Source organism: Dermochelys coriacea, chromosome 16 (assembly GCF_009764565.3).
Source record: "Dermochelys coriacea isolate rDerCor1 chromosome 16, rDerCor1.pri.v4, whole genome shotgun sequence".
NCBI lineage: Eukaryota > Metazoa > Chordata > Testudines > Dermochelyidae > Dermochelys > Dermochelys coriacea.
In genome coordinates, this window is record NC_050083.1 from 7,511,798 (window position 1) to 7,535,523 (window position 23,726).

At 45.3% G+C, this 23,726-nt stretch overlaps 1 protein-coding gene across 3 annotated transcripts in view; it reads left to right on the forward strand.

The window, feature by feature from the left end:
- COL27A1 (collagen type XXVII alpha 1 chain) overlaps positions 1–23,726 on the forward strand; it is a 256,258-nt gene that overhangs the window by 49,872 nt on the left and 182,660 nt on the right. The gene's annotated exons all lie outside the window — the stretch shown is intronic.

The window sequence follows — 23,726 nt, forward strand, 5'->3', positions numbered from 1 at the left end:
ATGCATTTTCCTGAGGGTTACCCCGAGATAAAGTTCCTTCCAGCTGTGAGGACGGAGACATGGGGTCTCATGGTGAAAAAGGGTTCCAGGTTGTTCTAAAATGCAGATCGATCAGTTCCTGTCCCCACTTTGTTGCCGAAGAATGGCCACTTGACGGGTGATTGCCAGTCAACTTTGATGCCTGGTTAGAGGTGACAGCTTGTCCTTTGGTGTTTTGAGAAGCTGGTTTACCCCCTTTTTGCTGTCCCATGGGCCCTGTTTACGACATCTATGTAAAGGGAGGTAAATGCACGTTTTTTTGTTCAGGCTAGGCCTGTTTAACCACTTCTGCCTGTTCAGGGCTACGTGGTTTGAACTATGCTGACAATCACAGAATCATCGAATATCAGTGTTGGAAGGGACCTCGGGGCACCATCTAGTCCAACCCCCTGCTCAAAGCAGGACCAATCCCCAACTAAATCATCTCAGCCAGGGCTTTGTCAAGCTGGGCCTTAAAAACCTCTAAGGAAGGAGATTCCACCACCTCCCTAGGTAACGCATTCCAGTGTTTCACCAGCCTCCTAGTGAAAAAGTTTTTCCTAATATCCAACCTAAACTTCCCCCACTGCAACTTGAGACCATTACTCCTTGTTCTGTCATCTGCTACCACTGAGAACAGTCTAGATCCATCCTCTTTGGAACCCCCTTTCAGGTAGTTGAAAGCAGCTATCAAATCCCCCCCCCCCATTCTTGTCTTCCGCAGACTAAACAATCCCAGTTCCCTCAGCCTCTCCTCATAAGTTGTGTTCCAGTCCCCTAATCATTTCTGTTGCTCTATATACAGGGGAATTTCATAACTTTACATGCAATGTTGCTCCATACATTTCACTAGGATATTATTGACCAGTGAGTTGTTAGTTTTCAAATGTTACCTCCCAAGGTATATTTTGCACAACGATGGTTACAATAACATTTAGGGTGTGAATATGGGACGCATTAGGTCACAGTAGGTTGTTTTTATTTGCCTTGTGGCTTGAGCCTTTAGGCTGCACTTGGGTCACGTTTTCAAGCCTTTCTCTGCAGCCATGAGAGCTAGGAACTTCCTTTTAAAAATGAAATCCAAGATTCTCTTCTAATCACATGACTCCATGAGCTGGGGCTTTAAGAAAAAAGCATCAACTATTGCAAGACTTGTGATTAAAATTGTGAGAGTTGTCAGCACTATAATCAATACATGGAAACTGAAAAGAATTTATTAGGAAATCCATAGAATTTTCTTCTCCCATCACAACGCACACTTTCTTTCTAATTGAATTTGTATTCAAAGCATTAACTTACAAAGTCAGTGTATGTATGTGTGCATGTGTAGGGGGCTGAGCGTGGAGGAATGAAATTCTATAGATTTTGCAAACATATAACAATGAACCCAAAGGCATGTCCAGTTTGGGTGCAATTGGTTTGTCCTGTGAAGACCCTCCATGAGAATACTCAGCTGCTAAGGATGCAATAATAAGACCGTGTTTTAAATAATTAGGGACAGAGAGACCTGGGCCTGTCCTTTAGCAAATGCATTATGTGCTGTGCCCTGAGTTCAGCAACTGGTCATTATTAAGCTTGGAAAAACAAGCCATTCAAAATCACCCTGCCAGATTAGTCTTCTACTCATTGGTGAGCAGGTTTATAATTTATTCTTGTGATGAATACCCTGGGACCTGACATCAGCAGGGGGAGAGATTGCCAGGACCTGACCTAATGGAAGGCAAACTGCAGGGAATGGGACCCTGCTAAATGATGACCTTTGTCTGCAGTAGGGAGGGGGTAGGGGAGGATGCCTCAGTTCAGCTCCTTTCAGAAGTAATAGCTGACCTTTTCTGAGAACCTCCCTGCCATCCCCTAGGTGTGTCCGTTAACCTTGATGCAGTTCCATGCCACTCTAAACTTCACTGCTTCCTGGTAATTCTCAGGTGCACTAATAAAATACCTGCCTAATTATTTGTTTGAGTAAAGGGGTCCCTCAGCGGAATATTACCTAACCGGGTTAAAATGTTTACGTTTCGACTTTCCCATAAAATGGTCTCCATATTGATTTTACTTTTTATTGCTTTTATTCCTCCTCTGGGTACAGTGGAATGCGTGTGTGTGTGTGTGTGTGTGTGTGTGTGTGTGTGTGTGTGTGTGTGTGTGTGTGTGTGTGTGAGAGAGAGAGAGAGAGAGAGTGTGAGCAAATTCTTTCTCTCTGTAGTTTCATAGACTTTAAGGCTATCATGATCATCTAGTCTGACCTCCTGCACATTGCAGACCCAGAACTTCATCCACCCACTCCTGTAATAGACCCCTAACCTCTGGCTGAGTTACTGCCTCCTTCTTCTACAGCAATTTGCTCCCCATTATTCTTGCCCCGCTTCCGTCTTTCTAGCTGGCTGCGTTGATCAGGCAATATAATTGCCTCCTCCTTTTGCTAACGTGATCATGGTGTCCCATGAATAATTGGAGCCAGCACCTTGTTATTACTTTTGCAGGCATCATTGGCAAGGTGAAGAGAAGACCAGCATTGCTAATGTAACTGCCAGAGATTCTAAATCCCTGGGAACAAAGGACACTGCATTGTTCTGTTTACCATGAGGGTACAGTATTAATTACCATTCTGGCCTGTATCTCTGCAGTTTTAAACTTGTTTTAATACTAGTATTGGCACATCCAATGGAATTGTTCCTGACTTCAGCATACCGGGAAGTATGGGTGACAGGGGTTGGATCACTTGATGATTACCTGCTCTGTTCTGTTCATTCCCTCTGGGGCACCTGGCATTAGTCACTGTCAGAAGACAGGATATGGGCTAGATGGATCTTTGGTCTGACCTAGTATGGACATTCTTATGTTCTTGTGGGATCGATAGCTACCCGCTTGGCTGATTGAACTGGGAGGACCTCCAGAGTGAAAAGCCCAGCATCTCTATAGCTTTAGCTAAAGAGCCAGGCTCTGCAATAGGTTAACACTGGCTACCAAAGGGGGTACATAACACACACTGAGGAGCATCACACAGGGACGTAAGAAGTCCGTCTTTAGATAAGCTATTATGTGGCCCGCACTTAACTTAGCATCCAAGCTCCTCACAACACAGACGTCCTATTAGCATTGTTTTACAGATGGGGAAGTGAGACACAGAGACTGAGGTCACACAGAATGTCTGTGGCACAGCAGGGAATTGAGGCAGGTCTCCTGAGTCCCAGGCTAGCACCCTAACCACTGGACCATCCTTCCTCTCATTGCATGATATACTATACAGTAGATCAGCTGTGTATTACCTGAGCAGAATGGGTTGGGTTAAGAATAACATAGCAGCCTGAATTAGTGGGGTTTGTCAGCTACATGACATTTTATCGTCCTATCCCTAGGGAAGGGAATATGGTCTCATGACTAAGCAGAAGAAGACTTGGAGTTGAGAGATTTGTGTTCTGTTCTTGTCACTGCTACAGATTTACTGTGTAATCTCAGGCAAGTCACAAAGGCCATAATCCCACCATTGGCTCCTTGCAAGCAGATCCTTGACGTCGGTGGGGCTCAGTGCAGGTTGAGGGGTGTGCGTGTATGGACCTCATTGCAGGACAGGGGTGTTAATCTCCCTGCACTTGATGATAAAATGGGGGAGTTCCTACCTCAAAGAGGAGATGTGTAAACATTCAATGTTGGTGGTGGCGTTGTAGCTGTGCTGGTCCCAGGATATGAGAGAGACAAGGTGGGTGAGGTAATATTTTATTATCGGAGCAGCTTTTGTCAGTGGGAGAGACAAGCTTTTGAGCTTCACAGAGCTGAAGAAGAACTCTGTGCGACTCAAGAGCTTGTCTCTTCCACCAACAGAAGTTGGCCTATTAAAAGAAATTACCTCACCCACCTTCTCTTCCTTAAACATTCATGCTCCAGGGCGCAAGCCAACTTCTAACTAATGGGGCAGGTCCTCTGTGGGTAGGGTGCTTCATAACTGTTGTTGTTCTTTCCTCCAGCCCTGGCAGCTATCTGAGATGAGACTGGACCTGTGGTCTGGTGTGATATGGCAATCCCTCTTTTTATGTCAGGTGCTCAGAGATTCTTGACTCAGAGAAGCAAAGTATCATAATATTTTTTTTTCTATTCGTGACTGTGTGGATTTATTTTAGTGTAACTCTTTTTTTGACACTTCCCTTGTAACTTGGAAAATAAGGAACCCTAGTGATCCTCAGATGTTTCCTTTTTCTCTGTGTGCAACAGATGTTTTGTATGCACTCAACTGGCTTACTTTTAATAAATCCACCACCAGCTACTAAAATTAATGTGTGTTTATTTTAAGTCTCCATTTACACCAAGTGTTGTTCTTAACATCTTAAAATGAAGTTGTATGTAAACTCCAAAAGTGCTGGCAGGATAAATATAGCGAGCTGAGCACTTTAGGAAATAATGCAAGTGGGGTAGTTTGAGGGAAAGACTCATATTAGGTGCACGTTGGTTGTATTTTGTATCTTGCTGAAGTGGCTAGAATTCCCAGTACAGGCTCTCTAGCTATTTATTACAGCTGTAATCTCTCACAGCTGCATGAGTGTGCAGCAAAACAGAATACCAACCCCAGCCTGATTTCACTCTGATACTCGAGACAACTTTCAACATAGTTGAAATAACAGCCTAGAGTGAACCTCTTCCGGGCTTTAAAATAATTAGCTCAAGACACTGTGAGGCTAAACTGCAGAAATATCTGTAACGCTAAACTTCTAGGAGGGTGGAGGCCGGGATATCTGATGAGCATGCACATTCCCCACCAAAGCTGCTGCTTCTCACAAGGTGCTTTTCTTACTCCCCTTCTCTCAACTCTTCAGATCACATTAGTGCCTTTGGGTTTGTTGCTTGCCAAACTCCCATCCCATCCATCAATCCACTGAGTAAAAGGAAGTTGTATGTGACTAGATAAGTCTCTTCATCACGGCCTTGTTGTCTCATCTTGGACAGTGCTCCATAGCAGGCTCTGCCCATTCTCTTCTCTAATGACAGGTTTCAGAGTAGCAGCCGTGTTAGTCTGTATTTGCAAAAAGAAAAGGAGTACTAGTGGAACCTTAGAGACTAACAAATTTATTTGAGCATAGGCTTTCGTGAGCTACAGCTCACTTCATCAGATGCATCGGAATGCATCCGATGAAGTGAGCTGTAGCTTACGAAAGCTTATGCTCAAATAAATTTGTTAGTCTCTAAGGTGCCACTAGTACTCCTTTTCTCTTCTCTAAGACACTCGGTCCCTCCCTTCTCCCCCCCCCCCCCCCAGCACAAATCCATGCCATCAAGCGCTGGATATTAAATATTCACTGGGCAGGGACTTGAACTCAGGTCTCCCAATCCTGGGAGTATGTTCTAACCACTCGGTTTTTCTGGTCTATTCTTGCAAGTGGAACAGCTCCAACTGGCGAAATTGCAAGAGACCTACCCCAGAATAGCCAATAGCCCACCTGTGATGCAGGATTCTATGCTTTGGTGAATTATTTCTACAAAGGGAAATAGCTTCACCCCCTCAACAGATGATAGCCCGGATGGCTAGGGCATGCAGCTAGGACCTGAGAAATCTTTTCTAACCAAAGTTTAATTGAAAATGGTATGTTCCTGTTGGAAAGTTTTGGTTTCAACAAACCGGCATTTTCTGATCCAAAAACCATTTCATTGAAAAATGACCATCAGTCTCTTTCTGCTCCAGTATTGATTGATTGGCTTGGGTCCCTCAGCTCAAGCAGTAGAGGATCATGCTTTGAGGTCCCACGTTCCATCCTTGCTTCCAACAACCCACCCAAGGGCGTGGCTTTACAAGTGGATGAAAAGTCCTATATCGGTGGTATTGCCTGCCATCACCTTCTGCCAGGGTTGCTTCCGCAGGTTAGACCAGCCAGTGATCAAGCTGGAGAGGGGAAGTAGCACAGCCTCATGGCACATCAGTGACTCTTTGCTGGGGAGCCTTGAATGCCTTTCCCTCAAGCATGAAGTACAAGCACCGCACTAAATCTTCAGCAATGATGGAAGCAAAAACGTGCAAGGTACGGTTTGTGCATTGGGCTGCTCTGCGCTAGTTTTCCCTGCAATGAGGGAGCTCAGGATCTTCCCCTTTTATTTTTACTCTCTTATTTCTGGAGGTTCCTAGGTGTGTGTTGTGTATTTAAACAGGCGAGTCTATCTGGCACCATTTATGGGGCATCCTTCTGTTGCTGTTAGTCGTTGTTGTTTTAGGGTCTTGTCTGTATTCAGAGTTGCGCTGGTTTAACTAAGGCCTAGTCTACACTAAAGTGTGAGGTAGATCCAGCTATGTAGCTTGTGGATGTGAAAAAGCCCCACCCCTGAGCAACGCAGTTAAGCCGACCTAACTGCTGGTGTAGACAGTGTGAGGTCCACAGAAGAATTCTTCCATCCTAGCTAATGCCTCTCGGGGAGGTGGATTACCTACCCTGACAGGAGAACCCCTCCTGTTGGCATAAGTAGTGTCTACTTTGAAGTGCTACAGCAGCACAGCTGCAGCATTTCAAGTGCACATGTGCCCTGAAATTGGTTTAGCTTAAATGTATGCGGACCCCCATGTGGAAACTCTCTCTCAAATTATTTCACACCTGGCTTGTGTCAATTGAGTCTAATTACTGAATTAAACTAAATCAATATAAACCAGATTTGAACCAATTTAAGGGCATCCGTAAAGAGGTTTGCACTAGTTGAATAAACATATTTTTCTTTAAACTGATTAATCTTTTAATATATAACCTGAGTTGCACAGTAAGGGGACGACATCACATATTTGGCTGAGTGAAGCAAGTTCTTGCACTAAACTCAGTGGCATTTCCCTGTCTATCTGCCATGTGGCTCAGGAGGGAAAGAGGGGCATAAAATCATAGGGTTAGAAGGGACCGCAAGGGTCATCTAGGTCAGTGGCTCTCAAAAAGGGGTACATGTACCCCTGGGGGTACGAGAGGTCTTCTGGGGGTACACCAACTCTTCTAGATATTTGCCTTGTTTTACAACAGGCTACATAAACAGCACTAGCGAAGTCAGTACAAAACTAAAATTTCATATGGACAATGACTTGTTTATACTGTTCTATGTACTATACACTGAAAGATAAGTACAATATTTATATTCCACTGATGTATTTTATAATTATATGGTCAAAATGGGAGAGTCATCAATTTGTCAGTAATAGTGTGTCTGACACACTTTTTTGTATTTTTGTCTGATTTTGTAAGCAAGCGGTTTTTAAGTGAGGTGTAACTTGGGGGTTCACAAGACAAATCAGACCCTGAAAGGGGTACAGTAGTCTGGAAAGATTGAGAGTCATTGATCTAGGTAGTCTCTAAGCCCCTGTCAGGAGGCAGAATTTATAGCATTCAGGCCCCTGCCATGGTGAGGAAGGCGGTGCATGGGGTGCATATGGAATCCTTGATATGGTGGGTGGGGGGAGAATGAAGAAAAATGGTAGTGGGACGGACATGGGGCGTGCACAGTCTCTGGCATGGGACAAGGTCTGAGAGAGCTGCAGGGAGTGACTGAAGCAGAGGGGGATCGTGGGAGCTGGGGAGGAATGGAGGAGTGCAGTAAGCCCTTGGTGTGTGCAATGTGCTTGGCCTGGAGAAAGTGTGCATATCTCCATTAACTTCACAAGAGAGAAGATGTAGTGGATCTAGGAAGGAAGGAAGGATGGCCCAGCAGTGAGGGCACTAGCCTGGGACTTGCAAGACCTGGGTTCAATTCTGTGCCCTGCCATAGTCATTCTGGATGGCCTTGGCCAGGTCACTTCGTGTCTCTGTGCCTCCATCTGGAAACGGGATGATGGCACTGCCATGCTTCCTGGGCGGGAGGGGGAGGGGTTGTGAGAGTAAATCACGTTAACTGTTGTGAAGCACTCAGACAACAGGGGCCATGTAAAGAGCTAGGGAGATACGGCTATCGTGTGCAGCGAAGCACATGGTATGCCACTGGAGTCCATCGTGTATGAATCTCTATCCTGTACAAACTCTGAGATCTGTTAGGGAAACATGAAGAAAGGGGTTGAGGAACCTTGCGGACTCTCTCAGTGAAACACAACCATTCATCAACCCCCTGGCAAGATCTGAGTGTCATTTTTATTGGAAACTACCGCTGAATCTTGTGCCTAGGCACAGCAGAGCTGTCTGCAGGGAGAGTTTTATTTTACATAGGGTATGTGTGTCGGGGACGGGAACTTTAGGTTTGTGTGTGTCTAAGGAGCTGGGTCCTCTGCCTTGTTTGGCTTCTAAAGCGGTTGCTAGCTCATCTCAGAGATTTAGATAAATTGAAAATCCTTAAAATCAAAAATTGAATGTTCATCCCTTTTGTTATGTTATAAACTGGTTAAAATAGGAATGAAACCATACAGGACTCTACCAATGGCTATAAGAGAATGTAAAGGGTTCTTATGTTTTATATACACTAAAGATTCCGCTTAGATTTCACACCAATTAATACTGGTTTCTGAAATGTGATACAGCAGCTAGGAGGAGCCTGCATTTAAAAAAAAACTGCATTTCGGCATGCTTGCTAAAACATATTTACAAAGCCCTGGGCTTTTAACCCCCGGAGTGCTGCTCCTGAGTGCAGATACATGCTGATCAGGTTGAGGCTGGGGTGGTGGCTGTGCTTTGGAGCACAAGGTGAAGGAATTTGGTGAGTGCAGAGAGGTTGTGTTTATAGAGTGGAAGTTTCAGGAGGCAAGTTGTAGGGGTGATGACTGTCGGGGTGTGTGTTTGATATGCTGCCTGAAGGCATGGGAATGAAGGCTGCCTTAGCAGATTACCTTGATTTTTAGTGATCGTGTTAATGAGTTTTCACTGAAACATAGCTTTTTCTCGTTCAGGTACTTAGTAGTTTTCTGTCTTAGCAACCACAAGCATTCAAAAATCAGAGTCAAAACCATCATCAGCTTGGCTTAAAAATCATGATATGCTTTTAAAAGGTTGGGTTCTTTTTATTTGGCTTCTGGTTTGAGCCCTGAGGGTGCATTCATTTCACGATTCCGAGCTGAAACCATCAGGGATAGAAACTTTTTTAATGAGATGACCCTCTCATACACTCTCTTGATTCCAGCAGCTAGGACTTTAAGAAAAAAAATCAAATATCGTGAAAGACACGATTAAATCACAAGAGCAGGAAAACTAGCGTCTAGCGGCACTAAGCGTGACTGCTATGCACTGTATACAAAAATAATAATTAAAAAAATACACATTGTATAATCAACTAATTTTAAAAACAAATGTGTTCGTGTAGAGCCACCTCTAAACAGGATTTACTGAAATGTTTGCTTTAAAAATCATCTTAGAAAAATTTAGTTTTCTGCTCTCTTGTTATATAAGGGTCTTTTCAGTTAATAGTAGTGACAACAATAGTGACAACTCTGAAACATTTTCGGAGAGAATTTTTCCCCCCAAGTTGGCCGAGTCCTCCTTAACTTTCAGCCACTACTTAGAAAACAAATTACCGCTGCTCACCCGAGCATAGAGATTAGGGTTTAAATCCTGTTGTAGAACATGCTAGATGTGGATTCCTCATCATAGCCAGGTTGGTCTGTGTGTGTTGAAGCTGAAGCTTTTTGCAAGTAGTTTTTATTGATGGCTTTTAATCATAAAAGAGACAAACAGTAGGCAACAGTACAATTGCTATACTAACAATCGACTAGTGAATGGTTTCGAAATTTCTCATTTAATGTTGAACTAATGCCAACATAGAATCAAAGGGGAAGAGAAAAGGAATGAAGAGAAAAGTAAAAAACTAAATCTGCCATAGTGGAGGGGAAAGATGTGCAGTATTGTTGAATTTGATGCAACTATAATTGAGGTATCTTAACAGTATTGCCGATTCCAAGCATTCAAACATCCTGAGTCAGGCCCCCCAAAATCACTAGACTGGCTTAAAGATAATACATTTGGGGTTTTTCTTAGGAGGGGTCATGTTTTCAAGCTTTTCTCTCCAGCCACGAGGGTAGACGCTTTATATTTTTAAATGGCGCTGAGTGTGTTGTGTAATCAGTTGACTCCAGAAGCTGGGGCTTGAATTAAAAACAGGAATGATCGTGAGAGCTAGTCATGCTGTACCTGAGGCCCAATCCTGCAATTGTCAGCACTTGGGCAGGCTTCTGCTGGGAGCTCCATTGATGTGAATTGCAGGAGTAGAGAAAGAAGTTACCATAAAAGAAAAAAAAATCCCCACCCAATCTTACAGTTCAGATATTTTTGTAAAAGTACAGGCAGTGAGCACGGCGATAGCTCAAAAACATCTTGATCCAGAACGGAACTATTGATAAGATGCAACTCTGCTGAACTAGCAGTGATGAAAAATCATCCCAAGGTACATACGTGTAGCCAATGGTATATCCCGTGGACGATGCTGGTGTCCCCAAGGACCCGCACTGGCCTTTGAAAACCACAGGCTCCGATATCCAAACGTGTCTACTAATTTTTTGGGTATGCCAATTTGAGCCTCATTGTCTGACATCCTGCGCACCCCTTGCTCCCAGTGTGGGTCCACAATCCCCTTTGTAAACACTTCCCCACAATGCTGCCAAAATGGGACCTATTTTTTCAAGGTGCGTTTTGTTAGCACCTCTCCATAGGAGTGCGTGGCAACTGACAAACACAAATTAAAACCTCTGTAATCTGAGGCATTTAGACTACTACAGAATTTAGGTTACGGTTGCCAGTTTGGTAATATTTAAAAACCAGACACTCCAGCCGGAGTGCTGGAGCCTCTCCTGCCCCCATCCGCTCCTCTTCGGCCCTCCCCCCAGTTGCTCGCTGCTTTTCCCCTCCCACTCCCCCCACCCAGGTCAGGAGCGACTCACCTGCTTTGTTGGGGCTGGGGGCTGCAGCTGCTTGATGCGGCCCCGGCTGAGTAGTGGCTGGCACTGGTAATGACCCAGCATATCCCCACCTGCCCTGCCCACTGTAACTGGACTTTGGGTGTCCGGTCAGTAGAGCTGACCGGACACTGTTGGGTCCCCTTTTTGACCAGATGATCCGATCAAAAACCAGGCTTCTGGCCACCCTATTACAGATATCCCATTATTATAAACAGCAATATTTATATCATGGCAAGATCCAGAGGCCCCATCTGAGATCCAGGGCCCCATTGTGCTAGGTGGTGTACAAACAAATAGTTTGGGCAGGGGCTGTCTCTTAATATCTTAACCATCTGAATAGACAAGGTAGACAAAGCAAGGATTATTGTCCTCCCTCTATAGATGGAGGAACTGAGGTGCAAAGGAGGTCAAGTGATTTGCCCAACGTAACACACACAGGCTGTGTCAGAGCCAGGAAATGAATCTCAAGCTGAGCAAATACTAGATTTTTCAGTATGGGGGTCAAACCGGGGCGGGTGGGAGAATATCCAGTTTGATTTGAACCAAGCCCAATTTTTAGAGGGTTTTTGTTGAATTGAAAAAACTTGAGGAAAAAAAAAATTAATTTCAGATCAACCAGAATGTTTTGGTCATCTCAAAATGAGGTGGTTTTTTGTGTTTTTGTTTTGTTTTTTTTTAAGTTTTTGGTTAGTTGGTTAATTTTGTGTGTGTGTGTGTGCGTAGAGAGAGAGAGAGTATGAAATGCTTGGTTTAAAAAAAAAAAGAAAGAAAAGTTGAAATGAGAGAGTCGGAATGAAACATTTTGAAATGGTCAAAACAAAACATTTCAACTGTTTCAAAAAACTTCCTGGGATTTTTTTGGCCGAAACGATTTGTCACATTCAACCTGAATTCCCGAATAATTTTGTCCCCCCTCCCCGCAAAACACATTTTGTGGCCAAAATTCTATTTGCCAAAATATTCCCCTCCCCCAAGCTCTATTCCTGAGTCCACACCTAGTGCCTTCACCACAAATGTCCTGGTTGGGGCAGGGGTGGGAGGAATTTGGGTTGTGACAGTGCCAGGGCAGAAGAGAGGTTTTGGGGTGTCCGTTTTGTTTTTAAATGTTCGGCCCTTGGTTGTGCATGCTAAGTTGATGGTGTAACCATTCTGACTTGCCAACCAAACCAAAGCCTATTTATAGCGCCCCCATCACAAGCATTTTCTTCCATGGGGTTTGATCTGGTTTATCGGTTTTAACCAAAGATCGGAAACCATAGCTGTGATCTACAAATGTGTCTAATTTACAGTCTGTAAACATTACTAAAGCACATAGCTTGTGATGCTAAATTTCAGAGTAGCAGCCATGTTAGTCTGTATTTGCAAAAAGAAAAGAGTACTTGTGGCACCTTAGAGACTAACAAATTTATTAGAGCATAAGCTTTCGTGAGCTACAGCTCACTTCATCGGATGCATCCGATGAAGTGAGCTGTAGCTCACGAAAGCTTATGTTCTAATAAATTTGTTAGTTTCTAAGGTGCCACAAGTACTGCTTTTCTTTTTGTGATGCTAAACAGGCTCTCAGCAGGATATTTTCACAAGGTAATCATGGAAATTAGAGATGGAAAAGACCTATTAGGTCATCCAGTCTGTTCCCCTGCCGGCCTAGGATTGAACTGTTTGTTATAGCTCATCCTCCAGTGCTTTGTCCAGCCTGGTTATTTAAATTATGCAAACAGTGGTGCCTCCAACACTTCCCGTGGGAGACTCATAGATTCATCTAATAGATTTTGCTCTCAGGAAATGTCTCCTGACATTCTGCTTATGTTTCCCTTTTGTCCCAGTATTCCTAGCTTGGCTTTCTTGGAGTCAAACATAAACAAATCAGAGCAAATATAAACTTCATGAACTGACACAAGTTTGTCTGGATTCAAGTCCTGGTTAAAAGTGCAGCAGTCAAAACAGTATGGCTGTGGAAATATGTCTAAACTGATGTTCACATATGAAAACCGCTCTCTTCTGGGGTGGAGGAGAACTGCTATTGTTACAATTAATACTTGAGGGCTAGGTCCCGCAAGCACTTAAGCTAGAGCTGAGCAAAACTCAGGATTTCTTTTCCATGTGGGATGGTCAGACATTTCAAAATTCATTTTCATTCCAAAACAGAATGAAAATAAAATTTCCCCTGAAATAATTTTTTTTTATTTCAGGCTAATTGAAACATTTTGGTCCAATTTTGACTTTTTTAAATTATCTTTTATTTATAATTTGTAATATAGTATAAAATCAATTTCAAAACAAAAAGTCATCTCAAAAGGAAAAGTCAAACTGTTCCATCCCAATGGATTATTTTGACCTTATTGAAATGTTTTCTTTCCAAATGAAATTTTGTCTACACGGACGCATTATTCTGGAAAGTTTTGATTTCAGCAAAGTGACATTTGCTGATGGAAAAGTGTTTGTTTTACTGGAAAATTTCAGATCATCTCTAATTTAACCTCACCCACCTTGTCTCTATAAATGCTTTTTACCTCTTTTATTGGACCAGCTGGTGAAAGAGACAAGTTTTCAAGCTACACAGAGCTCTTCCTCAGGCCTGCTCTTAGGAAAGTTTTATGTAATTTGATTTGTGTGCTTAACATTCACAGCATTAACGTGTACATTTGTTTACAAGTGAAAGAAATTACAGGGCAGAAACATTGTTCTCTATTCTGCTTTAACCCATTTACTTTGTGCATTTGGCAGTAACTTCATTTTAAAATTCAATATTGTGGTTGTAAAATCAAATCCGGAGGATACAGGCAGAGGTAGGACTTGATAAGGCTTTTAACTTTTTAAAAATATTGACTATCTTTTAAGGTGACACTGTCCCTTTAAGAACAGAGGCGTGTGTTAAGGACAGCCTTACTGTGTGAAGTTAGCTCTGGTGAAAGGTGCTGGATGGACAGCCTGGAGACCGAAGCTGAGGATTTATCCACAGACACGGAACAATTCATGCAGGCTTCCCCTGCTGTCCCCCAACAAGGTAACCCACACAGAGGGGTACTTTGCTGTACAAGTTTTGCTGCCTATCCAAAAGCTTTGCCACCTCTCATGTGTAACATGATGCTACTGTGCACCACATGGCCACCTCTGACTCTTTTGCAATTAGCGATCGCACCCCAAAAATGTGTGTCCGAAAACACTTGCCTAATGACCTGTTTTCAAATCCCATTGCTGGCTTTTGTGAGATTGACCCACCTCCTCCCTGCAGCACATCTCAGCGGGGCCTACAGGGTGTGCGGGAAACCGATTGCACTAAAGCAAAATGCCTCTGCTCTTGCATCCCTTGGTTAAATATCATTGTTCCCTCCTGGCCTCTCTGCAGCAGCTTCTCTTTTGGTGCACTTCCGGGCATTGCAATAGATGCATTTGCTGTGATTAACCAGTGAGCTTGGGTGCATCTGAAACAGGGTGTTTATGGGCATATCTAGTTTTGAACAGGATGCTATTCATTGGCATCTCCACAACCAGCTTGGAACTGGTCCTCCCAAAATATGCTTGGCGCTATAGTGACCACTGATCAACTTACAATTGAGATGACACATTCTTGGCTGCAGTCTCATTGGCCTGTGCTTGCTCCTGCTAATGTTGGCCTGTGCACAAGTCTCCCTGGCCCAGAGCTGGCTGGAAAGGTTTCTCTGTTGCCTTAGCAGCCCAGAGGCAAGTTAAATTTGGCAGTGAACGTTGATCTCTAAGAATCTTCTCTAAAGTAGTGAGAGAACCTTCTCTTGTCCTTTTGATTTGAAGGCGAAGAATGTGGAGTAGACGCTAGTTTACACAGCATTTTGCATACTGAATGTACCCAAAAAGTGCTTTGAAATGAGCTGATGTGCTTGAAGTGAACTGGGAATCTTACCTCTCCTTTCAGCAGTACAGCAAGGGGAATGAAGATATAGGCTCAATTCTGGGATGCTTCCGGACTAAATCTCTGCAAGGTGCACTAGCCCTGTGCTCCTTTGCCACAGCAGTTGCCATGGAACGTTTCCTCCAGCGTGGAATGGGGTATGCACCTTGCTAGCCAAGAGTACGCCTCTGGAAAGGAAAGCACTTGTGAGTGGGAGGCTTGTGTTAATGGTGGTGGTGCTGCTGACTATGGTCAGCCTGAGGGGAAAGGGATGCTCGGTCTTGCACTGACACAGAGAAACCCAGTGGGATGGATTGGCTGAACAGTCATCGCTCTGCAGAGGGCAGTGTGGTGACCCTCCTGCGTTACGGGGTGCTTTGGCACTAGCAAAGGGATGTGTACCGAGGCTGTTGCAAGGGGAGGGGAGCCGCCTGCTGACAGGAAATGTACAGAAGCTGCAGCCTTGACATAGAAGAACAAGCAGTGGTGATCCCAACAAGACGTGCTGTAGTGCTGGGGAACCTCTGGGAGAGGATTGGACTAAGAGGAGACCCCTCAGTACTAGGCTTGAGGAGCTCATGGCCCTTTCAGATGTGCCTAAGGGCCAAGCTGGGGGCTACTCTCTTATTGTTTAGTTAAGTCTGTTGCAGCAAATGAGTCTAGAGTGTGTGCGACCTCTTCTAATTCACCCTTCTTGAGTCCTCTTTCATCTGTAGGTCTCCGAGCTCATCGGTGAGTGAGTGTGATGATCCTCATTTTCCATGTGCGGAAACTGAGCCACCCTGAGAACCAGACTAACTAGTGGTAAAATTCCCTTTCTGCTCCTTGTGCTGGGTTTAGGAAATGCAGCACAGGGTAAGTCTCTCAAACAGATGCTTCACTTCATAGGAAACCAAAATAGATGGGAAAAATCCTCCTTCAGCATGGGATCAATGTAAGGAAAGGTTTCCCTCCTGCTGTTATGGTAATTGCACGGTCTGTGTGTGCATCTGTTCATGCCGTTCCCTCCCCCCCCCCCCCCCCGGTGTCTGGAACAGCCTGCTTCTTACTTCGAGCTGAGTGTTGCCTCCTTTATTTAAAGAGTAGGAGCTTGTGCTTTTGGTGCTGGAAGTCCTGGGCTGTCTCCTGACTAATGGCTATCTGGCTGAATGTGAATACGACCATGGTACATTCCATTTATCTGTCATAGGAACTGCCAGGATGGCTCAGACTTGTGGTCCATCCAATCAAGTATCCTGTCTCCCATAGTGGCCGGCACTCGATTTGGACACATTTTTTCTCGGGCGAATAGAATATTTAGAATATTTGCCGAAAAATGCATTTTTCAGTCAAATGAAAATATTTGTGCATTCGGATCAAATTTGGCAAATACTTTCAGCTGAATAAAACTGGAGGAAAAACTCCAAGAGTCAAAATATTTGATTTTGACATGTTCAGAATGAAACATTTAACCTTTATATTTCAAAAAGATGTTTCTTTTAGAATTTTAGCTAGTTTTGCAAACAAACACCACAACCCACAAAACCCTGAAATGAAATGAGAAGTTTTGTTTTGGGTGGAATGGAAAGTTTCATTTGGCCCAAATCAGAACATTTTTGGTTTTTTGTTTCACAGAATAGAAATGAATAGTTGTAATTTCAGGTTGACCTGAAACTTAATTATTTGGATTTTTCGGATGTGGCCACCAAACTGAAAAACCCAATTATTCATCCTAGCTCTAACGAGCATGTGCTGCTTCAGAGGAAGATGGAAGAAACTCTGCAGGAGGCAGATATGGGATAACCTGCCTCCCATGAAGGTCTCATCCTGATCACTAATAGTTAAAAATTAGCATAAGCCCTGAATCAGGAGTCTCAGTATCCCTTGCAGAGATAACATGTCTGTTTCAAACTTCTAGCAGGTTGCAGAACTACAATGGAAGCGAAATATTTTGAAAACTATTCCGATTAAAACTATTAATGTCCTTGTAACTACAAAATAGCAAAGGTGAGCAGGAAGTAGCGTTTCTCTGGGTTAATCTCAGGAGGAGAAGTTGCCAGGTTCGGCTTGGATGAACACATCACAAAGGCTGCTTAAATGAGCTTGCCTTGCTACAATCTCCTCTGCAGAGCCAGTGCATTGGAATTGAGATGTCAGTGCCAAGAGCTGTGGCTTGTTTAAGCTGCTTGAGAGGATTGTGTTTGTTCTCTCTTGTAGCACACGTCTCTTCTCTTCCTGCTCAAGTGGGTTTCTGAGGCCTGCTGGCTTATCCTGACAGAGCAGAAACTAGCCAGATGAGGCTCGGCTAGACTAAATAAATGGAAACCTGCTTCTACTATGGAAAAGTGCTGCAGTGTGAAGTTTAATGCAGAAGGGCAGCATCTGCACCCCGTGGAGGTGATACGCTAGTTTGGATCCCCCCGGTCATCTCTTAATAAAAGCTGGTGTCTTTGGGAGTGAGATGTCCTTTATTTAAACATCTTTTCAGCTAGCAAAAGGTGGGGAGGCAGTAATGGTGTCTGGGCCCAAGGTATTTCTATACTGCCAATCATAGAATATCAGGGTTGGAAGGGACCTCAGGAGGTCATCTAGTCCAACCCCCTGCTCAAAGCAGGACCAATCCCCAACTAAATCATCTCAGCCAGGGCTTTGTCAAGCCTGACCTTAAAAACTTCCAAGGAAGGAGATTCCATCACCTCCCTAGGTAACGCATTCCAGTGTTTCACCACCCTCCTAGTGAAAAAGTTTTTTCCTAATATCCAACCTAAACCTCCCCCACTGCAACTTGAGACCCTTACTCCTTGTTCTGTCATCTGCTACCACCGAGATCAGTCTAGATCCATCCTCTTTGGAACCCCCTTTCAGGTAGTTGAAAGCAGCTATCAAATCCCCCCTCATTCTTCTCTTCCGCAGACTAAACAATCCCAGTTCCCTCAGCCTCTCCTCATAAGTCATGTGTTCCAGTCCCCTAATCATTTTTGTTGCCCTCCGCTGGACTCTTTCCAATTTTTCCACATCCTTCTTGTAGTGTGGGGCCCAAAACTGGACACAGTACTCCAGATGAGGCCTCACCAATGTCGAATAGAGGGGAACGATCATGTCCCTCGATCTGCTGGCAATGCCCCTACTTATACATCCCAAAATGCCATTGGCCTTCTTGGCAACAAGGGCACACTGTTGACTCATATCCAGCATCTCGTCCACTGTAACCCCTAGGTCCTTTTCTGCAGAATTGCTGCAGAGCCATTCGGTCCCTAGTCTGTAGCGGTGCATGGGATTCTTCCATCCTAAGTGCAGGACTCTGCACTTGTCCTTGTTGAACTTCATTAGATTTCTTTTGGCCCAATCCTCTAATTTGTCTAGGGCCCTCTGTATCCTATCCCTACCCTACAGCGTATCCACCTCTCCTCCCAGTTTAGTGTCATCTGCAAACTTGCTGAGGGTGCAATCCACACCATCCTCCAGATCATTTATGAAGATACTGAACAAAACCGGCCCCAGGACCGACCCTTGGGGCACTCCACTTGATACCGGCTGCCAACTAGACATGGAGCCATTGATCACTATCCGTTGAGCCCGACAATCTAGCCATCTTTCTATCCACCTTATAGTCCATTCATCCAGCCCATATTTCTTTAACTTGCTGGCAAGAATACTGTGGGAGACTGTGTCAAAAGCTTTGCTAAAGTCAAGGAACAACACGTCCACTGCTTTCCCCTCATCCACAGAGCCAGTTATCTCGTCATAGAAGGCAATTTAGATTAATCAGGCATGACTTGCCCTTGGTGAATCCATGCTGACTGTTCCTGATCACTTTCCTCTCCTCTAAGTGCTTCAGAATTGATTCCTTGAGGACCTGCTCCATGATTTTCCCAGGGACTGAGGTGAGGCTGACTGGCCTGTAGTTCCCAGAATCCTCCTTCTTCCCTTTTTTAAAAATGGGCACTACATTAGCCCTTTTCCAGTTATCCAGGACCTCCTCTGATCGCCATGAGTTTTCAAAGCTAATGGCCAATGGCTCTGCAATCACATCCGCCAACTCCTTTAGCACTCTCAGATGAAGCGCATCCGACCCCATGGACTTGTGCTCGTTCAGCTTTTCAAAATAGTCCGAACCACTTCTTTCTCCACAGAGGGCTGGTCACCTCCTTCCCATGCTGTGCTGCCCAGTGCAGTAGTCTGGGAGCTGACCTTATTCATGAAGACAGAGGCAAAAAAAAGCATTGAGTACATTAGCTTTTTCCACATCCTCTGTCACTAGGTTGCCTCCCTCATTCAGTAAGGGGCCCGCACTTTCCTTGACTTTCTTCTTGTTGCTAACATACCTGAAGAAACCCTTCTTGTTACTCTTAACATCTCTTGCTAGCTGCAACTCCAGGTGTGATTTTTGCCTTCCTGATTTCACTCCTGCATGCCCGAGCAATATTTTTATACTCTTCCCTGGTCATTTGTCCAATCTTCCACTTCCTTTAAGCTTCTTTTTGTGTTTAAGATCAGCAAGGATTTCACTGTTAAGCCAAGCTGGTCGCCTGCCATGTTTGCTATTCTTTCTACACATCGGGATGGTTTGTCCCTTTAATCACAATAAGGATTCTTTAAAATACAGCCAGCTCTCCTGGACTCCTTTCCCCCTCATATTATTCTCCCAGGGAATCCTGCCCATCAGTTCCCTGAGGGAGTCAAAATCTGCTTTTCTGAAGTCCAGGGTCTGTATTCTGCTGCTTTCCTTTCTTCCCTGTGTCAGGATCCTGAACTTGACTATCTCATGGTCACTGCCTCCCAGGTTCCCATCCGTTTTTGCTTCCTCTACTAATTCTTTCCGGTTTGTGAGCAGTAGGTCAAGAAGAGCTCTGCCCCTAGTTGGTTCCTCCAGCACTTGTACCAGTAAATTGTCCCCTACACTTTCCAAAAACTTCCTGGATTGTCTGTGCACCGCTGTATTGCTCTCCCAGCAGATATCAGTGTGATTGAAGTCTCCCATGAGAACCAGGGCCTGCGATCTAGTAACTTCCATGAGTTGCTGGAAGAAAGCCTCGTCCACGTCATGCCGCTGGTCCGGTGATCTATAGCAGACTTCCACCACGACATCACCCTTGTTGCTCACGCTTCTAACTTAATCCAGAGACTCTCAGGTTTTTCTGCAGTTTCATACCGGAGCTCTGAGCAGTCATACTGCTCCCTTACAAACAATGCAACTCCCCCACCTTTTCTGCCCTGACTGTCCTTCCTGAACAGTTTATATCCATCCATGACAGTACTCCAGTCACGTGAGTTATCCCACCAAGTCTCTGTTATTCCAATCACATCATAATTCCTTGACTGTGCCAGGACTTCCAGTTCTCCCTGCTTGTTTCCCAGGCTCCTTGCATTTGTATATAGGCACTTGAGATAACTCGCTGATCGTCCCTCTTTCTCCCCAGTATGAGGCAGGAGCCCTGCCCTCTCGCATTCTCCTGCTCGTGCTTCCTCCTGGTATCCCACGTCCCCACTTACCTCAGGGCTTTGGTTTCCTTCCCCTGGTGAACCTAGTTTAAAGCCCTACTCACTAGGTTAGCCAGCCTGCTTGCGAAGGTGCTCTTCCCTCTCTTCGTTAGGTGGAGCCCGTCTCTCCCTAGCACTCCTACTTCTTGGAACACCATCCCATGGTCAAAGAATCCAAAGCCTTTTCTCCTACACAACCTGTGTAGCCATTTGTTGACTTCCACGATTCGACGGTCTCTACCTAGGCCTTTTTCTTCCATGGGGAGGATGGATGAGAATACCACTTGCACCTCAAACTCCTTTATCCTTCTTCCCAGAGCCACGTAGTCTGCAGTGATGCACTCAAGGTCATTCTTGGCAGTATCATTGGTGCCCACGGAGAAGCAGAAAGGGGTAGCGATCCGAGGGCTTGATGAGTCTCGACAGTCTCTCTGTCACATTGTGAATCCTAGCTCCTGAAGCAGTAGACTTCCCGGTCAGGGCGGCAGATAGATGACTCAGTCCCCCTGAGGAGAGTGTCCCTGACTACCACCACCACCCGCTGCCTTCTCTTGGGAGCGGTGGTCGTGGAACCCCCAATCCTAGGACAGTGCATCTCATGCCTTCCAATCGGCGGAGTCTCCTTCTGTTCCCTTCCCTCAGATGTGTCATCTAGTCCACTCTCCACATTAGTACCTGTGGAAAGAACGTGAAAACGGTTACTTACCTGTATCTGCATTGCTGGTACATGGACGCTCCCCTTTCTTCTTCTGGAGGTCACATGCTGCCAAATTTCTTCACCGTCCTCCTGTCCCCACAGTGCAGCCTGCTCTGAATCTTCAGAATGTTGTGTCTGTAGAAGCATATCCTGATGTCTGTCCAGGAAATCTTCAGTTTCTCTTATGCAACGCAGGGTCAATACCTGTTGCTCCAGACCTTGAACCTTCTCTTCCAATATGGAGACCAGCTTGCGCTTTGTACAGACAAAGTCACTTCTGTCCTGTGGAAGAAAGACAAACATGGCACATCCAGTGCTGGTCGCAACAGATGAACACTCCCCATCCATATTACCTTCCTTCTATGAGCTTCCTCAGGAGTTGTAGTAACTACTCGGAGAAGCTGGCAAGATGTAAGCCTCAGTGGGCTCTCCCCAGGAGAACTCCCAGGCAAACTCCCTCTGTTAGCCATGGTTTCTAAGTGCTGATTTCACGCAAATACAAAGATGTATCTTGGGTACCAAAATTACTTTCCTTTAGTTTCTTGCCTTCAGGTTAATGGGTATTTTTTTATTATTTTCTCCCTCATTTCACACTCTGCCTCTTTATCTCCTCCTTTGAGGGACCCCTGCTATATGGACTTTGGAAGCACAGATGGTATCACCACAATTGGGTGCTGGTGGGACTGCTATTTTTGCAGACAAGTTGTACTCTTGCATGATCACTTGGTTTGCTGGCCCCCCAGATCAGGATGGGACCGTGTGGTATGTTCTGGTCTTCCACAGTCTGGAATATAGCTGGGATCCCTTTTTGGTGACAGGTGCTTTGTGCCTGTCTGAATCTAGTTTTAAAAGGGATCTTTGTTAATTTCATGCTTAATTTTTTTTTTGGTCAGTTTCTGTTTTTAAGGCAGGTGAAAGGTGTGCAAAGAACGGTGCCCTCTGTGTGTATGCAGAGCTGCTACAATACTGGTATTACATCCACACTCTCCTGCAGCCCCAACTCTGGGGTGGGGGCGGGGGTGTCTCTAGGGTCCCTGTTTAGGAAAGCACTGACGCATGTGCTTAGCTTTGACTACGTGCTTAAATGTTTCCTGAATGGGGGCCTGTGCTTCTTTTGGGATTGGGGCATTTGCTTATAGTTAAGCACATGTGCCTATTCAGAAAAGCAGGGAAGCATGTAAATATGTGGTTAAAGTTAAGCACATACGTTCTTTCCTGAATTGGGGCTTAAGTGTGGGAAGATGGGTCATCCTGTAGGGTGCGTCCTGTCCACAGCCCCTCTTCTGAAACTGCCAATGAGGAGATCCATTAGTGGTGGGGGGTGTTATGGTCTCGTGCCCTTTGGGAACTGCACTGCCACCTGCCACCATCACCTTATCTATTCACACTGAGAGCTGGGCAAAAGCCGCGAGTCTCTCCTGAAGATCCCCAATCCTCCCACTGGGCTATGCTCCCTGAAAAGTCCTTTGAGGAGACTGACAGCAGAACTGATACATTATGGCATGTGAACTGGATCAAAACAGCTTTCTGCTCAATTGACTTGTTACTCACCAAAGCCGCAGATCTGTGCCTTGTGTATATATCCTGACAAGCTGCAGTGTGCCCTAGGGTGTTCATCTGCCCTGGAATAAATCTCTCACCTCATCTACAGTGGGAATTGGAGTGAAATCAGAGGCTGGATGTCTGCCATGTGATTGCAGACACTAGTGCAGATGGTACTGGCAGGGCTCCTGCTGTCAAGTAATCGAGTAAGATTGTCCACGCCCTCCCACCTATTGCATTACTGGCTCCATGAAAACACAGCGCGTTTGTGCCAGGTGGGCCCAGCAGGGTGTTGTCTGAGATGATTATCTTCTCCCAGCCCACTGGCCAGCATGGGGTTATTTCCTGTCATGTGTCATGCAGGTCAAGGCAGAAGGAAAGGCTGTGGGCACAGAGATCCAAGAGGCAGAAACGCTTCCCAGAAACGCTGGGAAGTCCTGGGGTGACTCCCCTCCCCACCCACTGCTTCGGTGGCCTTTGATTCCTGACATAATGCCACCTCTTCGTCCTTTGTGAGAGCTGGAGCTGTGAAATTGACAAGAAAGCCAGCTTCTGGCTCCCCAGCAGGGCAGCTGCCGCGTCTTGGCTCCAGGCCAGGCTGTCACCCTGGCTTGGTCTGCCCCCTGGGGTCCTGGCTCCCCACTCCCTGCCCCGAGCACAGCAGCCGACTGGACTCCGGGCATGGATCTTCTCACTGAATCCTTATCCTGCATCTTCACTGCAAGGTGCGTGGGTTCCAGCCCAAATTAAAGTGGATCCCAGGCTTTTTAACACCCCGCATCCCGCCCCCCTCAAACAAGGTCAGTTTGTCTGGGCTTTAAGCACTTCCAAACCCACGTCAGAGGTTTTTCTGTGTTGATGGTAGGGGGTTAAGGCTACAACCCAGGTAAGAACCCTGGGTAACTGTGCTGTGTGGACATATCTAGGTGCCCAATTTGAGATGCCTTTAAAGTAGCCTGGAGTTCAGAAAAAGCCGAGCACCCACTGTCTGCAAATCAAGCTCCTTTAAGGCATCTCAAGTGAGGCACCCAAAATCACTTGTCACTTTTGAAAGGCTTTGTCCTTGTGTCAGACTCTGCAGATGCTGCTGCAACTGTTGCCTTGGTTCATGTCCTGGAGGTTTTCTTCACAGCTGTAAGGGCTAGAGACTGGCTTTTTTTTATTCTTTCTTTGTGAAACTGAGAGAACAAGACGGTACCTCGAGAAAGGTGGAGTACTGATGTATCTGGTGCCCTGGGGAGGAGCAGGCTGAGGTGGATGCTCCAGGGTAAGCAGGGTACTGGCACCTGCATATCTAAGGTGTGAGCATTGATGTTTGGTCAGGCCAT